Below are 10,579 nucleotides of genomic sequence, written 5' to 3' on the forward strand. Positions count from 1 at the left end.
TTGTGTTAATGAAATCGAATCGATTTTTTAGTGAATGCCCTACTGCACACTCGTAACTTCTGACTTCCTTCACGTTATTCTCCACCAGAGCTGTTGGGAGGCGAGGCACGTGTGTGCCTATGGTGTGTGGCTGTGTGCTAGCAGCAGCCACCACCAGGCTCTGCCAAACGTTGGTCAACTCAACTGTTATTGCTTCGCTGTCTGTATTTATAATTTTATTTTACCGACAGCACGTTTGGGCGGCCGTGTGTCGCCCCCCCTTGCTTCTGGGCCTGCTTGCTAGTTACGCCCCTGCGGAAATGAACCGGGAGTGAACATCAGCGTTCAGCGTTATCAGATTTATAAATATACATTACGTACATCCACGACAAAAATAAATTATGTATTATTCAAGTTCAGAGGAGTTTCTGGTCTTAGTTAATCCTAAACTCCTCTGGGATTTCAATGGTTTCTTTCCAGACTCGGAGGAGTCCAGACAGCAGGCTCAGATGAATTCTCCAGACCCAGCCAGACCTGTTTCAGTGAAACAGGAGGAACCTGAAGAGCAGCCAGACCTCAGTAAGTCTCTCTTTTCCAGCTTCAAGGTGTTGTTCATTGTCACATAACAACAGCTGCTGCTGCAACCGAAACTGCTTGTAAATCCACCGATCAGTTCAATAGTTAAAGTCCATTGAAAATTGAATGGTGGTCTCGGGTGAAGTGGAACGATACAGGAAAGGGGTGTTCCAATATGAGTGTTCTAGAAATTTCTCTAACATGGGAGTGGATGGCAGGCCAGTTTTATTCTCACTGGAGACCTAGCCTGTGCACCATTTCATTTAGTATATATGATCCTGTTGGGAGCGGATGATATTGTTACGTCATGTTGTAGTATTCTTTTGTAGTCGACAGGCAGGAACAACGGGGTGGCAACTTCCTTTTCCCTCAAACCGATTTTTCTCAATAAAAGTTCCGTTAGATTGTTCCTGACTTTACATGACGTAACAATATCATCCGCTCCCGACCGGATCATACAGATTTTTGAAACAGAGACCAGGCTTTCCTCCGAGGTGGTGGAAAGCCTGGTGAGGCGAGGTTACTGGAGACCTAGTGGAGAATACTAATAACAATAATTATTATTATTAGGTCTCCAGTTATTAAAGTCCTTATTCACTTGCTGCATTTCAGACCAGTGTGTGGAGTCCAGACTGCAGGTGAAGATGAACTCTCCAGACTCAGCCACGGACGTTTCTATTAAACAGGAACCTGAAGACGTTTCTATTAAACAGGAACCTGAAGACATTTCTATTAAACAGGAACCTGAAGACATTTCTATTAAACAGGAACCTGAAGACATTTCTATTAAACAGGAACCTGAAGACATTTCTATTAAACAGGAACCTGAAGACCACCAACACCTCAGTAAGTTTAATTTGCTCTTCCTTTTTCTCCTCCTATTTTCTGTTCTGTCGGGCTGCCACGATGTCTTATTTAATTACAATAACAATGGCAAAACATATCAGGACACTGATAATATGCCAATATGAAAAATATCTCTCAAATTTCATTTAGAAAGATTATTTTCTTATTACCATAAACAAAAGCAACATCATATTTTGCACAAATGCAATGAGAAAGTAAACTTGACAATATAAGTTCTCCATGTGATTTTCTTTACAGTAAGTAGGTCTCAAACAGATTTTCATGGTGTGTCTCTGTAGGAGACGAGGTGTCTAGAAATGGCTCTGTAAGTCTGAACTGTGTAAGATGACAGATCTCTGACTATCTTTTAATCAGCTTCTTCATTTGAGGTTTAACCATTTGAACCCTAGTATACCTACAGTATATTGTGGGGGGAACAGTTGCCTGAAATAGTCAATCCACAAGCTCACAACACATTGCAATTAGCTGCAATGTAGGAATTGCTGTTATGTTCTGTTCGTTAATTTGACATGGACATCACAATCACATTAGACGAACCAGATTATTATTATTATTGCTTAAAGTGTATATTGCACGAGTGCTATTTTTCAGCACCTATCTACAGGAGGCTTTTCTAATTGCACTATAGTCGAAACCCAATCAAGTACAAAAAATATAATATATAAATATATACAGTGAGTTGCTGCATTTTGTTGTGGATTATTAATAACTCATATAGTCTTTGAGAAATAATCGAGGTAGAGAGTGGACTGAAACAATGTCACATTTATTACAAGGAGTGGTCTGTACCAGCCCATGGAAACTTGCACGGATGCAAGCCTCCTGAGCCCTTTACATTTCTCTCTCTTATACACAATGACAGAGCAGAGAATACATCGGAGGTGTGGTCAGTGGTCAGTAGACATGGTCAAACATGGGTCTTGGGTAAGAATAGGTCATCTTGACAGGCAATCAACAGGTGGAAGCCTTGCTTCCTATGCTCTTTAACACTAGCATGCCTGATTTAAAATCTCTACTAGTAAGACGGCTAACGGTCGGGCTGACCGTGTTTTTCGTGTGATTTGATTGGCCATTATCTCCCCCACTCGTCTAATGATTTTCACACCTCCCTGCACCCGTTGACGGCTTGCCATTGTCTTCTAAATGTTACATTCCAACTAATTCAAGGCAGCAGTTTCAACTGACAGGACAACTCAAGTTATTTTTTATTTTTCATTTCAGTTTACCAAACTATAATTATAGTGACGATGTGAGCGCTATATATTCAATATAGCGCTCACATCGTCACTATAATTAATTACCCTTGCGCAGCAAACACTGTCCGACTTTGTATTGAGACAATAAAATAGGCTAACACACGTTATTGTAACAGCCAGAGCCAGGCACACACAGAGAAATACGACATTAGCGTTATATATTGTCATTTTTATATAGAGGGGAAACATTATAGGGAGGGAGGTCTATTGCGTTGGAATGATTCATGTCATTTTTACATTGTTCGTTTAGCGTGCCCTCCGAAAAATAAAGTCACAAACAATGTCTGTTTTTTTGGGAAGGCGAAGCCTTGCCTAGCCTTACAGACCCGCTGCCTATGATCGATGTAATTTATATATATTTGATTGATTGTGCCAGCAGAGAGGTCCGTAGCAGAAGGTTTATAGCAGCACGGTTTATATATACACCATAGGATAGATCAAGTCATGTGACGCATCACCGCCACAAATAGTGCTACAGCGTTATCTAAAATGCACTTCTGCATACCTCACCGGCAGTTACTTGGATCCATGAACATATTCTCTCCCTCTCTCTGCGGGGAGAGAGAAAAAAAAGAGAGACGTGATGCATGAAAATCAGTTCCACTGCTCGCGTGCAGAAAAGTTTACAGACAAAGAAGGACGGACAGAACTGTTATCTTTTCACTGAAAAAACATTTAGAGGTTCGGGACGTCTATCGGGTTGGACTGATTTCAAACACTGTCATTTTTATTTGGAATCGCGCATCGGCAAGCATTCTCGCTCCAAGGAAAGGAAATGTCGGTCGGGTCAAACAGACCATGCTATAAACTTTATTATTAAACAACATTTAGTCTATGCTGTGAGTACATTCATAATGTAAGTTTGCCTACATGTGGCAGTTGGAATGCAAATTACACATTAGCTTGAACAATGCCCGTCTCCAGCCAGGAGTGAGGTGTGAACAGCACTGCTTGCGGGGGAGAAAGGGTGAGGAGTCTAAGAGCGGTCCCACGGACCGAAAAAGAGCAGACTCAGTAGTAGAATTATGTCTAAAATCATATTTCCAAAACGTTTCAGATGGAGAAAAAAAACAGATGGTTTGAATCGAACATTTAGAAAAAGTCATGCAAGGGGAACTTTCTCAGGACTTCATGGGCCAAGAAAATCCACTTAAAAATTTCAAAATCGGTCAGCCAGACCGCTCCGACGTGCTAGTGTTAAGGGAGTGTAGTATTCTCATCTTTAAACTCCCACTACAGTTTAGCTGTAGCCTATAGCAGGCTATATTGTAACATTGTGTGAGTTGTCCCGGCGTTAATAGTGAATGTACTTCCCGCTTCCCGCTGATCTGAGCACGCAGGAGAGTTTGTAGGGTCCGATAACAAGAACGCAAGAATACAAGAACGCAAGCCCCTAAAAAACATGCTCACCCCGGGTGTGGTAGGCTACTTAAAGGAACGCAATCAGGTGTGAATTAATGAGTCATAATTTGCAAGCAGTGTTTGTGGAAACATCCAAGTCATCAAGGTAACACGCCTCACAAAACCCCAGCCGCCAGACCTCAAACATGTCAATAACACAAAGGCTATACTAGTGCATCGCCATATCAACATCATTCAAAATGAGGCATTTAAGTGTAAATGACAAATATGCTACAATCAATAATATGGCGTCTCGTTCTTACACCTTTGTTGCCTTACCTCGTCATGACGGTACCAAAGAAGTTCTGACGACAGTGTCACTCTGCCGAAAGATAAAGTCCACAGCGTGTCTCATCACAATGCACTGTGAGCTTGCTTGTAGGTCAGATACTTTCAGCGAGCAACGCTGCCATAAGACAAAATAAGCCTGAAGTGTAAAGCCAAATATATCCTTTGTCATATCACGGGGTCCCACACCGAAAATAGCCACTCTACAAGCTAATCTGGTTGTCCTTCTTTTTGAATATTTTGCAGGGCCTTTGCTCCTAGACCATAAGGGTCATAACACATTGTATTTGTTTTTTTGTAGACTTTCTGCACGTTCCTGTGTGTAAAGAGGAGGTTCCACCTGAAGAGGAGAGGAGCTCCAGTCTGATCCAGGAGGAACCACAAGCTCCAGAGATGAAAGAGGAACAAGAGGACTTACTTCAAAGACCAGAAGAGGCTGGTGGAGCAGCGTTGACATTACTAGCAGTGAAAAGTGCAGAAGATGATGAAAACAGAGAGACAGAGCCTGTAGCCGGCACCTCAACTGTACACATGAAAACACAAGCTGATGTAGAGGACTGTGGAACATCACAATCAACCATTGACAACCAGCTCCTCTCTTCACACTGTTCTGATTGTGACACTGAAGACATTGATGAGTGGGAGGAGACTAGGGGAGATCAGTCAGCTTTAAACACACTGAAATCACAAAACACACAAAATGTGGGAGGACAGCGCAAGCTGTCCAAGGACCTGAAATCATCGAAACAAACGGACTCCATGAGGAGTCACACAGGGAAGAAACCTTTTAGCTGTACAGAGTGTGGCAAAATGTTTAATCTCAAGGGAAATCTAAAAACACACATGAAGATTCATACAGGTGAAAAGCCATTCTCTTGTACAGAATGTGGTACATGCTTTACTAAGGCGGTTAATCTAAAAACACACATGATGATTCATACAGGTGAAAAGCCATTCTCTTGTACAGAATGTGGTACAGGCTTTACTCGGGTGGGTCATCTAAAATCACACATGATGACTCATACAGGCGAAAGGCCATTTTCTTGTACAGTATGTGGTACAGGCTTTGCTCAGGCGGTTAATCTAAAAACACACATGATGATGCATACAGGTGAAAAGCCATTTTCTTGTACAGTATGTGGTAAAGGCTGTAGTAACACTAGTAATCTAAAAAAACACATGAGGATTCATACAGGTGAAAAGCCATTCTCTTGTACAGAATGTGGTACAGGCTTTACTCGGGTGGATCATCTAAAATCACACATGATGACTCATACAGGTGAAAGGCCATTCTCTTGTACAGTTTGTGGTACAGGCTTTACTCAGGTGAGTAATCTAAAAACACACATGAGGATTCATACAGGTGAAAAGCCATTCTCTTGTATAGTATGTGGTAAAGGCTGTGTTAACGCAAGTCATCTAAAAACACACATGATGACTCATACAGGTGAAAGGCCATTCTCTTGTACAGTTTGTGGTACAGGCTTTACTCAGGTGAGTAATCTAAAAACACACATGAGGATTCATACAGGTGAAAAGCCATTCTCTTGTATAGTATGTGGTAAAGGCTGTGTGGGCATAAGTAATCTAAAAACACACATGATGATTCATACAGGCGAAAGGCCATTCTCTTGTACAGTTTGTGGTACAGGCTTTACTCAGGCGGGTAGTCTAAAAACACACATGATGATTCATACAGGTGAAAAGCCATTTTCTTGTACAGTATGTGGTACATGCTTTAATCAGGCCGTTAATCTAAAAACACACATGATGATTCATACAGGTGAAAAGCCATTCTCTTGTACAGTATGTGGTAAAGGCTGTAGTAACACTAGTAATCTAAAAAAACACATGAGGATTCATACAGGCGAAAAGCCATTCTCTTGTACAGTTTGTGGTAGAGGCTTTACTCGGACGGGTCAACTAAAAACACACATGATGACTCATACAGGCGAAAAGCTATTTTCTTGTACAGTATGTGGTAAAGGCTGTGTTAACACAAGTAATCTAAAAACACACATGATGATTCATACAGGTGAAAAGCCATTTTCTTGTACAGTATGTGGTAAAGGCTGTAGTAACACTAGTAATCTAAAAAAACACATGAGGATTCATACAGGCGAAAAGCCATTCTCTTGTACAGTTTGTGGTAGAGGCTTTACTCAGGCGGTTCATCTAAAAACACACATGAAGACTCATACAGGCTAAAAGCCTTTAGTTTAAGACATAATGATCAGTCAGTCTAATCCAGGATGATTTATGCAAAAGCAGAGGAATTACATGTGTAATCTGACACTATCAACATGACAATAAAATACCCATTAATAGTTTCTTGTGGAGTTTTATTTTTATCTTGTGTATGGATGTTATTTTCTATTCAACATGATGGAATTTTTTATTTTATCTTGCATTATTCCCTCCAGCTCATAGGTTACTGGTAGTACAATATGAGCATCGGTGTGTGTCCACATTTGTCAGTATTTAACAAGTCATGCATTAGCATTCATGCAATAATTATGTTCATTGATATGCAGTAAATGATGGTGCAGTAAAGTGCTCACAAGCTGCTGGGTTTGTGTAGATCAGTTACATCTTATAATGTACCTTTGGACCATAACAAAGCCACATATGCATCACAGTTACGATTCTATTTAACTATCATCGTCATTATTTAAAGCTATATTCAGTGATTTGAGGGATTTGGGAAAACCCCTGTCCGCTAGGAGGTGCCTCCTGAAGTTATTCCTCCATGATACGGAAACAGAGGTTTTTGGCTACTAGCTACCTATTAGCATCGAACATTCGCCATCTTATTGGCCAAGCCCATTCTGAACGGGAACCCCTTTTGGTGTTTTAAGCATTATGCTTTAGCTATTGAAAAATAGCAGATCTACAAGCTCATAGCGCAGCACCGAGTGCTGCACTACGAGCTTGTAGATCTGCTATATCTTTTAAATCATGAAAATGTGGGTGCAAATCTTTGAATATATATTCTTTCAGAGCGTTTTTAACTCAAATCTTTGCTTCTGGGAGGTCCCTGGAACAACATATTTTCAGATTGGTGTCTGTGGCCAAATACAGATAATTCCAGGTGTCCTTGATATGGAAAGGTTGAGAACCACTGACATAGAAACATGGGTTTTTCAGAAAACTTTTAGAATTCAGAAGCCTTTCTTAAAAATCATCCTCGGGTCTAAATGGGTTAACGTTGTCGCACTGGTGTGATATGTCCCGTCGCACGTCAGCACATGGTGACAAGGCAACGCAAGTGATTCAATTCTAAGGCGCTGTATTGGCATGAGAAATATATTAACATTGTCAAAGCAACTGTCAAAAATATAATACTATATAATATAATAAAAACAGCTATGTCACATTGGGTCGTTATGAAGAATCCTCACTCTGGTGCAACACATTTATTTTAGTTTCTCAGGATAGGGGAATCTGTGAAACAGATTTAGGTCACACATCAGTTTACATTCAGTGTCTCATTCAGTCTGTACTGCACTGATCTGATCTGAATACTACTACTTGTTTTAGTAATACAGTCCATATACAGTAGATATCAATACCATATAACCTTAAAAGTACAATACTCTTTCTCTGCATAAATGCACCAATTTAAAGTTATACACAAAAACGTTGAACACAGTATTTTCAATAAACACTGTTGCAATAAACATATTACCTTAAGTGCCAAAACCTTCAGTTTAACATACAGTAGGCTACATAACACAGCTTCAGCAGCAATCTTAGTAAATAGCACTTCTTATGTTGGTTGACTGACTAGAAATATCACAGTCCAAACTTAATCAACTGTTGTGTTGCAGTGTTAGCCTGCCAGTTAGTGCCACTGCAATGCTAAACACCAAGATAATCACAACCCACTCATCATAAAACACTCATCTCATACTGAACTCATCTCTGCCCCATCTGCCCATTCAGATCCCCATTCATGCACATACCACTTGGAAATGTACTCTTTGGTCATTATAGCAGCTCTTACCTGTGAAACAGATTTAGGTCACACATCAGTTTACATTCAGTGTCTCATTCAGTCTGTACTGCACTGATCTGATCTGAATACTACTACTTCCTGTTTAACATGTGCAAGGCGTATATCCAGAGCTATAAAGGATAGAGACCGAACTGGAAAATGTGGGTATTATTATTATTTTTTAAATCACACCCGTGTGAAGTGAGCGGCGCTCTTATCATCATACATCATCATCATGGCCACGGGACGATATTTACAGTAGGAGTTTACAGCACCAGTGGCGTGCACAGATATACACTAGGGTGTGCTAGAGCACCCCCTAGAGACCCTTTTGGCAATGTGCCCTTTTGAAAAAAATAAATAAAATCAATTCTTGATAAAAAAGCTTCTAATATATTATTTAGGCCCAAAAATCTATAAATCTCACACTATTAAGGCAACCGGCCGGTTCCACGCGCTGCACAAGGTGCCCTTTAATGTGTTCTGTTGACGATAGAGAGAGCTATTGTTAGATCTAGTTCCGTGACACTGTTATAGCACTCGTTCGACCTCAAAACGAGAAGGTCATGTTTACATTGTGGTCCGTGTGGCGAAAAAGGTCAAGGAGCTTTGTTTTTTTTGGGGCGCAACCTATGGATTGCTTGTAACAGGACATGTGGGGAGCGCGGTGTACCACTGTGGAAGCTGAAATGAGTGAGAGGGTATGACCGCCCTTCCCGGAACAAAACGGTTGATCGGACAAATGCACAGCGAGAAATGACTCTTCTCGAACGACTCACGGACCGACCGCAAAACACACGATGAGCCTTAAAGCGAACTGAAGGAACGCTCATTGAAGCGGATTGCTTATGAAGCGACGTTACTTAACCACTTGAACCGCAGCATCCACATTCTGGGGGGGGACCTTTGCCCCCCGAAACAGCAGATCTACAAGCTCACAATGCGCCGCGAGAGAAGAAAGCGGTCAAAGTATAGTAGTGACCATGCACCCCAGTGACTCAAGTCCGGTATCTCTTAAGACTGGAGGGTTGAAGTGGTTAAAAGCGAACTGTTCAAATTTTTTTCTGAAAGCGAACTGCATACAGAGATGATGTGGAAGAACATTACTGAATGCCAACTGTCCTGAACGAACAATGATGGAAACGTTGAGAGAGACAGAGAGAGAGAGAGAGAGAGAGAGAGAGAATTAGAGTCCTCTCTCTCTCTCTCTCTTGTACTCATTGGACCTCGTAACCCATTACTGGGCCTGTTTTGTGTTGTCGCTTATTTTCTGACGTGCTTTTTTTCTTACGTTGTCCCTCGCTCACGTAGCAAGGCGGCCATTTTCTTCCGGACATTTAAAAGAAAAACAATTACAACTTACAGGCAGTCTTGTCTTGCACGGCGCCGACTGGACTCGTAAGCCATGACGTGTGTGGTTAAAGATATATTTTTTATCTGCCCTGTTGTAACATTCACGCGCATAGTCACATGCACGCACACACGCACACACACCCAAACGATAAGGATCTCACTTAGCACACACCTACAGAAGTACAGTACTCTATTGTAATGTGTAGACACACATTTTCTCACACTCATCAGCTTTCCCATGCTTGCGTCGCTCTCCAATGTATATACAGAACATAAACACGCACCCACCCACTCTCTCTCTGTCAAACACACCCAACCCAGGGGCCCCCGGAAGACACGCACGCACGCACGCACGCACACACACACACACACACACACACACACACACTTCTGGCATTCCAGCCCATTCACCAACACCATGCCCACGCACGCAGACACGCACACACACACACTGCATCACTGGACCCCAACTAACTCTCTTCCAAGTGCCTTGGAGCCTCGGGGATCCCAGCTTGCCTTTGGAGACGACATTGAATATTAGTACTTATTATGGACATCGGTGTTGACAGCGCCCCTCCCTCTGGCCCGGGGAGGACCAAGCGCATCATAACGAGGCCACGGACAGGACCACTCCCCCCCCCCCCCCCAACCTCGCCCCCCCCCTAACGCACTGCTCGGACTGCTGTTGTTGTGGTTTTAAAGGGGTCTTTGTACAGAAATGCTCTTTTTATGATTGTTATTATAATTATTGTTATGATTATTTAATAAAGGATTTATACCATACCAGTGGGAAGATGTGGTTTTACTTTCACTTTGTGTTATTGTCTCCACCAGGCCGAAGGCATGGGGAGAGAGTATGTTT

The 10,579-nt window shown here is 41.8% G+C and overlaps 1 long non-coding RNA gene across 1 annotated transcript; it reads left to right on the plus strand.

Moving 5' to 3' along the window:
* Window positions 1-458: 458 nt before the first annotated feature.
* Window positions 459-6,672, plus strand: LOC306917019. The gene is made up of 3 exons (XR_013789083.1): window positions 459-558; window positions 1,168-1,401; window positions 4,669-6,672. It is a non-coding gene; the product is annotated as an uncharacterized lncRNA (long non-coding RNA).
* The last annotated feature ends 3,907 nt before the right edge of the window (window positions 6,673-10,579 follow it).

Source organism: Electrona antarctica (genome assembly GCF_951216825.1).
Source record: "Electrona antarctica genome assembly, chromosome: 24".
Taxonomy (NCBI): domain Eukaryota; kingdom Metazoa; phylum Chordata; class Actinopteri; order Myctophiformes; family Myctophidae; genus Electrona; species Electrona antarctica.